This window comes from Macrobrachium nipponense, chromosome 46, assembly GCF_015104395.2.
Source record: "Macrobrachium nipponense isolate FS-2020 chromosome 46, ASM1510439v2, whole genome shotgun sequence".
Lineage (NCBI taxonomy): Eukaryota > Metazoa > Arthropoda > Malacostraca > Decapoda > Palaemonidae > Macrobrachium > Macrobrachium nipponense.
Window position 1 is genome coordinate 25,387,177 of NC_061106.1, and position 7,684 is coordinate 25,394,860.

Genomic DNA, 7,684 nt, shown 5'->3' on the forward strand with positions numbered 1-7,684 from the left:
CTCCCGCCTCGCCTGCCTGCACCAAGCCTTGCTGGGCAGACCTTTTGGCCCTGCCCGCCTGCCTGCACCAGTCCTGCTGGCACCAAGACCTTTTGCCTGCGCCTTTGCCTGCACCAGCCTGCTGTGCAGACCAGGTCCTAGCCTTTTGGGCCAGACCTTTTGGCCCTGCCCCCTTTGCCCTTGCACCAGGCCTGCTGGGCCAGACCTTGTTGCCCGCACGCCTGCTGCCACCAAGCTTTTGCTGGGGCAGACCTTTTGGCCTGCCCCGCCTGCCTGGCACCGGCCTGTTTGAGGCAGGACCTTTTTGCCTGCACCGCCTGCCTGACCAGGCCTGCTGGGCAGACCCTTTTGGCCTGCCCGCCTGACTTGTAACCAGGCTGCTGGGCGACTTGTGGCCCGCCGCCTGCCATGCGCACCAGGCGTGCTGGGCAGACCTTGTGGCCCGCCTGCCTGCCTGCACCAGGCCTGCTGGGCAGACCTTTTGGCGCCTGCCTGCCAGCACCAGGCCTGCTGGGCAGACCTTGTGGCCTGCCCGCATGCCTGCACCAGGCTGCAGGGCAGACCTTTTGGCCCGCCCGCCTGCATGCACCATTTTCCTGCTGGGCAACCTTTTGCCTGCCCGCCTGCCTGCACCAGGCCCGCTGGGGGCAGACCTTTTGGCCTGCCCCGCCTGCCTGCAACTAGCCTGCTGGGCAGACCTTGAGGCCGGCCCGCCTGCCTGCACCAGGCCTGCTGGGCAGACCTTGTGGCCCGCCCGCCTGCCTGCACCAGGCCTGCTGGGCAGACCTTTTGGCCTGCCCGCCTGCCTGCACCAGGCCTGCTGGGCAGACCTTTGGCCTGCCCGCCTGCCTGCACCAGGCCTGCTGGGGCAGACCTTGTGGCCCGCCCGCCTGCCTGCCCACCAGGCCTGCTGGGCAGACCTTTTTAGGCCTGCCCGCCTGCCTGCACCAGGCCTGCTGGGCAGACCTTTTGGCCTGCCCGCCTGCCTGCACCAGGCCTGCTGGGCAGACCTTTTGGCCTGCCCGCCTGCCTGCACCAGGCCTGCTGGGCAGATCTTTTGGCCTGCCCGCCTGCCTGCACCAGGCGTGCGGTGCAGACCTTTTGGCCTGCCCGCCTGCCTGCACTAGGCCTGCTGGGCAGACCTTTTGGCCCGACCGCCTGCCTGCACCAGGCCTGCTGGGCAGACCTTTTGGCCTGCCCGCCTGCCTGCAGGCCTGCTGGGACCTACCTTGTTGGCCCGCCGGCCTGCCTGCACCAGCCGGCTGGGCAGAACCCTTTTGGAACCTGCCCGCCTGCCTGCACCGGCCTGCTGGGCAGACCTTTTGGGCCTGCCCGCCTGCCTGCCCATGCCTGCTGGGCAGACCTTTTGGCCTGCCCGCCTGCCTGCACCAGGGCCTGCTGGGGACCCTTTTGGCCTGCCCGCCTGCTGCAGGCCTGCTGGGCAGACCTTTTGGCCTGCCCAGCCGGCCTGCACCAGGCCCTGCTGGGGCAGGACCTTTGCCTGCCCGCCTGCCTGCACCAGACCTGCTGGGTAGGACCTTTTGGCCTGCCCCCTTCCTGCACCAGCCTCTGGCAGCCTTTTGCCCGCCCGCCTGCCTGCACCAGGCCCTGCTGGGCAGATCTATTGGCTGCCCGCCTGCCTGCACCAGGCCTCTTGGCAGGACCTTGTGGGCCCCGCCCGCCCGCCTGCCCACCGGCCCTGCTTGGAAGACCTTTAGGCCTGCCCGCCTTCCTGCACCAGGCCTGCTGGGCACGGACCTTTTGGCCTGCGCCGGCTGCCTGACCAGGCCTGCTGGGGTTGCAGACCTTTTGGCCTGCCGCCTGCCATGCACCAGGCCTGCTGGGCAGACCTTTTTGGCCTGCCCGCCTGCCTGCACCAGGCCTGACTGAGCAGATCCTTTTTGGCCTGCCCGCCTGCCTGCACCAGGCCCTGCTTGGGCAGACCTTTTTTGGCCCCCCGCGGCCTGCCTGCACAGGCCTGCTGGGCAGGGAACCTTGTGGCCCGCCCGCCGCCATGCCTGTACCAGGCCTGCTGGTTCAGACCTTGTGGGCCCGCCGCCCTGGCCTGCCCACCAGGATTTTGCTGCCAGGGACCTTTGTTGGCGGCCCGCCTGGGCCTGCCACCAGGCCTGCTGGGGGACCTTTGTGGCCCCCCCCGCCCTGCCTGCCAGGATTGCCTTGCCAGGAACCTTTTGGGGGGCCCGCGGCCTGCCTGCCCACCAGCCCTGCCTGCGGGCAGACCTTTTGTTGGCCCGGCCCCGCTTCCTTTTGGCCACCAGGCCTGCTGGCACCGACCTTTGCCCGCCCGGCCTGGCTTGCCACCAGGTCTGGCTGACAGACCTTTGGTGGGCCCGGCCGGGCCTGCCTGGGCACCAGGCCCTGCTGCAGACCTTTTGGTGGCCTGCCCGCCTGCCTGCACCAGGCCTGCTGGGCAGACCTTGGGCCCGCCCTTGCCTTGCCCTGCACCAGCCTGCTGGGCAGACTTTTTGGCCCGCCCGCCTCCTGCACCAGGCCTGCTGGGCAGACCTTTTTGACCGGCCGCCTGGCTGCACCAGGCCTGCTGGGCGACCTTTTGTGGATGCCCCCTTGGCCTTTTCCACCAGGACCCTTGCTGGCAGACCTTTTATTTTGTCCGGCCTGTTGGCCTGCCCTTATGCACCAGCCTGCTGGGCAGACCTTTTTGCCCGGCCTGCCCTGCCCTGCCCAGCCTCCCTGCCGGGACCTTTTGGTCTCCGGCCCCGCTGGCCTTTTGGCCCACCGGGCCACCTTTTGCCCTGCAGACCTTTTGCCGCCCGCCCTTGCCTGACCGCATGCTGGCAGACCTTTTGTTGGCCCGGCCGCCTGCCTGCACCAGGCCTTGCTGGGCAGACCTTTTGGCCCGCCCGCCTTTTCCCTGCCACCAGGCCTGCTGGGCAGACCTTTTGGACCGCCCCGCCCTGCCTCCCACCCAGCCTGCCCTGGGCCAGGACCTTTTGTGATGCCCACATGCCTGGCACCAGGCCCTGCCTTGGGCAGGACCTTTTGTCCCGGCCTGGCCTGGGGCCTTGCCCACCAGGCCTGCTTTGGCCCAGCCTTTTGGGCCCGCCTTTTGCCTCCTGCACCAGGCCTGCTGGGCAGACCTTTTGGTCCCGCCCGGGCCTGCCCTGGGCACCGGTGCCTGCCTGGGCAGAACCTTTTGGCAACCGCCCGCCCTGCCTGCACCGGGCCCTGCTGGGCAGACCTTTTGGTGGCCGCCCTGCCTGGGCCGCCACCAGGCCTGCTGGGCAACCTTTTTGGCCCGCCCGCCTGCCTGCACCGGGCCTGCTCGGCAGACCTTGTGGCCCGCCCGCCTGCCTGCACCAGGCCTGCTGGGCAGACCTTTTGTCCCGCCCGCCTGCCTGCACCGGGCCTGCTCGGCAGACCTTTTGGCCCGCCTGCCTGCCAGCACCAGGCCCTGCCTGGGCAGACCTTTCTGACCCGCCCGGCCTGCCCGCCAGGGGCCGGTCGGCTAAGCAGACCTCCTGGCCTGCCCGTACCGGGCTGGGTCGGCGGGCCCTTGCCCGCCGTCCTTGCAAACAGAAACCTTGTTGTTAGTCTTAGAACTTGAATATGCCACTGAATCCTTTCAATTCTCCTGGGGCTTCTCTTAATACTCTGCGCCTTCTTTTGGCACTCCACTATTCTTCTCTGAATCCTTTGCTCTTTCTCCTGGCACTCCACCAATCTTCCCTGAATCCTATGCTCCTTCTCCTGGCACTCCACCAATCCTCTCATTTTCCTTAAATTTTCTATAATCCCTCCATTTTCCTTTCTCTTTCAGGAATCAATAAAACTCTCAAGAAAGCATTTTAACATATTTATTTCCCTCCACCTCTCTTTTCCTTCAACAATTAACAAAGTAAACTTATTACAAATAAACATCAAACTATCCACACAGTACAGTTAAAAACTTTCATGAAATAGTAACCTTTAGTTTTCTGAAAGCTAAAATAAACTATTGCATATGACTCCTAAGATCCATTTATGGTCACAAACTAAAATCAATTGTTAAAGATGGATTTATGAAAGAAGTCCTTTAAACTCGATTTAAACTCGTATTATTATTTATATAACAAATATTACTGTAAAGAATTATTTTGTAAATGAAAATTGCCATTTTTGTAAATAAACTTTATTTATTTAAATTAACAAAATTTTCCATACAATATACATTCTCTAATTTTTCAAATCTGATCCGTCTTCGTGAGTCCAGCTTAGACTGGATCGTGCCATTCCTTGAAGATGGATTGCTGCTCCTGCACTTCTCCAGGCATCTGTAATTCCCCTGCAGGTTCTTGAGCTTGCAAACCAATTTCTCCTTCGCTTCTCGCATCTGTCGAACCTCATCTTCCAGCTAGTCCTTCAGTTCGGCCTGTATACCACCAGTCGACGATTTCCTTCCTCAAAAAAGGCATGTCAAATCGTTCCTCTAAGTTACGCAGCCTGATCTTCACTCTGGAGTCCACCCTTTTCCTTCGTCATGTCTTCCACTTCATTCTGCAGGCGCTGGAACCTCACATCGACGTCTTTCCTGCCGGATTCGCGCTTTTCGGTCGCGTTGTTTTCTTCCTGGATGAGCCTCGCCATCCGCGCCGCTTCAGCGGCCTTTAGTTGCAGGTCTTTCTCCTTCTGTCGTAGGAGTTTCTCTTTGCCTCTCAACCTGGCACTTTATACCTCTGTCCACTACACAGTCACATAGGGCATCGTTTCTCTGCCATAAATTCCTTTGTCTTGTACATCAGCTGCTGATTTTATTCTGTCTTGAGGATCTTGTCTTCGAGCTGCTGTTTTTCTCTCTTCTCTTGACCATTCTCCTTCAGAAAAAACGTCTCAACTTCGAGAGGTCGGTCCTCTGTTGCAGCTGAAGAATTATCCTGTCCAAGTTCAGGTACCTGCTGCTCTCTCTGGCGCTGGATGGTGTCTCGCAAGGCTGCAATTCTCTCGTTCAGTTCCTTTTCCTTGGACTGTTCACCTCCATCAATAGTCGTCAGTAGGAACCTCACCAGTGAATAGGCATTCAAAGTAAATACGATGATTGTTCCTGGGTTAAAACTTCTCTCCATATTTCGAACAACATCTGGACAACAACGTCCCAACAACACCTGGAAGCCATCTCTGAAGTGTGTTACCCAGTTCATATACTCTCCTCTCTCTCTCGATTTTTCGTTGGTTTTCTATATTCCACGAGAGATATTTCGATTTATCAAAACAGCAGGAAATATTCTGAAAATATTTTAACTATGCCTTGTCTCTTGGTGTTTATAAATTGCTGGAATCTCTCTCTCAGGGATTTTTTGCAGTACGTATCTTTTTTTGTCTGATCTCTTACTTACTAATATCAGTCATTATTACAAAAATAAAAACACTTGTTGATATAAATAATTTAGTTTACAGATCACTTGTCAATGCCAGTCTTATTATTAATAATACTAATAATTTCAGATCTATTTTAAATGTATTATGATGTAAACAGAAATGACTAGATTGAATAATGTGTACTACTAATTTTACTTCAACATAAATGTCATAGAGGACAAGATATTATCATGGAAAATTAACAGAGTACACTCCAATATAGCGAGGTGGGCATTGTGATATAAAGCTAGCTCTCTCTCTCTCCCCCCTTTGCAATGGCGGAATGCAGCTGCCGACGGCGATTTGCGCGCATGTCCATTCCATGTTTATAGTTTCCATGGTGTATACTAATCAACTTTAATCTCTCTCTCTCTCTCTCTCTCTCTCTCTCTCTCTCTCTCTCTCTCTCTCTCTCTTGAGTAATGAAACGAATATGTTTCAAGACCACGTTAATTTTTAATTCGGGAGTTACATATTAACCATCAAATACAGTGGTTAATCTCCCGCCTTCTCCACATCCAAGGACCGGTTAGTATAATATAATTAACCTCACATCAATTCACGCTCTGTGGACTTGAAGCTTTCAGATTGAAATCATCGTTTCGTTTTTATACCGACATCTATCCCAAAATCCCACTTTTACTCTGTGAGTAAGCAGTACTTACAATTTCTTCAATGACTCACTCCATTAGTGAGTCACAGTTTTTCTTTCGTAAATAGCTCACTGCATACAGTACAGCTTTTTCTTTGGCATGTGTCTTTATACCTATAGTTTTCCTTCAGAGTAACTCACTACCTACAGCTTTCCTCCCATGAGTAACTCTCTACTTACAGTTTTACTTCTTAAAGTAATTCACTACCTACAGTTTTCTTTGGTGAGTGACTCCTTTTAGTATTATTTCGGGAACTCGGTGCCCATAATTTTTCTTTGGTGAGTAACTCGCCAAAGATAATTATTACCAACGCCTCAATTTCATTATTCGCAAATACCATAGGCCCTAGCCTCTTAATATAACAGCAACATAAGAACAGACTGTGATGATAATATTATTTGAACTTACTCGATCAGATTTTTCAATTTCCGCGCTGCCTATATGTGAGCGCCTGTACGTATGTATGTATGTACGTATGTATGTATATATATATACATATATATATATATATATATATATATGATAATATATATAGTATATATATATATATATATATATATATATATATATATTATATATATGTGTGTGTGTGTGTGTGTAGTGTGTTGTGTGTGTGTGTGCAGATAGATAGATGGCTATAAAAGACACATAGTAGGGGCATGGTTTCCATTGTTCCAGTAGCTACTGTCCGTTTCTTCTGTGTCACATTCTTTGTCAAGCAAGAACTAAAATGCAATAATATCCTGTATCCCATTTACAACAGCTCTAAGAAGGGAATGTGGGTTGTGGGATTGACGTTTTGAGGTTATTATTTATATTTGTAAAGCTTAGTTGGTTAATTATGATTATTATATTATATAATTTTTCTACATGGTATCAACTATTATTACATGAGGTTTACATTCGGTTACGTGTTCATATTGGTCCAATAAATAGTTTGATTTTTTCTGAAGCATTTGGGTGGGGATAGACCTTGCGTATACAACATACAACGTTGCACAAACGTATGCTATCCATTTCGACCTGTCCCTATGCCTGAAGATGCGCACGTCTAAGTATATTCATACTCCCGCACATTCACTCACCCAACCACATACGCACTAGAACTACGGGCTGCTCTATGAGCAAGAGCCCCTGCAGGCATAAGGCCTGTATAATCTCCAACAACAACAGTACTAGATCGCACCCCAATATATATATATATATATATATAATATATTATATATACACACACAGTATATATATATAATATATATATCTATATATATATATAATATATATATATATATATATATATATATATATATATATATATATATATATATATATATATATATATATATATATATATATATATATATATATATATATATATATACATATATACACACATATATATAAATATATATATCTATATATATATATATTATACTATATATATGTTTTATATCTATATATATAATATCTATATATATGTAGATAGATATATTATGTTACAGATGGTTGATAATTTGTTTTGGAATTCTTTCGTCAAGCACACTACCTGTGCCCTATATTCCCGAACTAAGTGATGTACCGGGACTTTCTTTGGAAAAAAGCGGGTCGCCATATCTTCAAAACTAACCGTAGCATATCCTTATGTTTCCCACACCCAAATT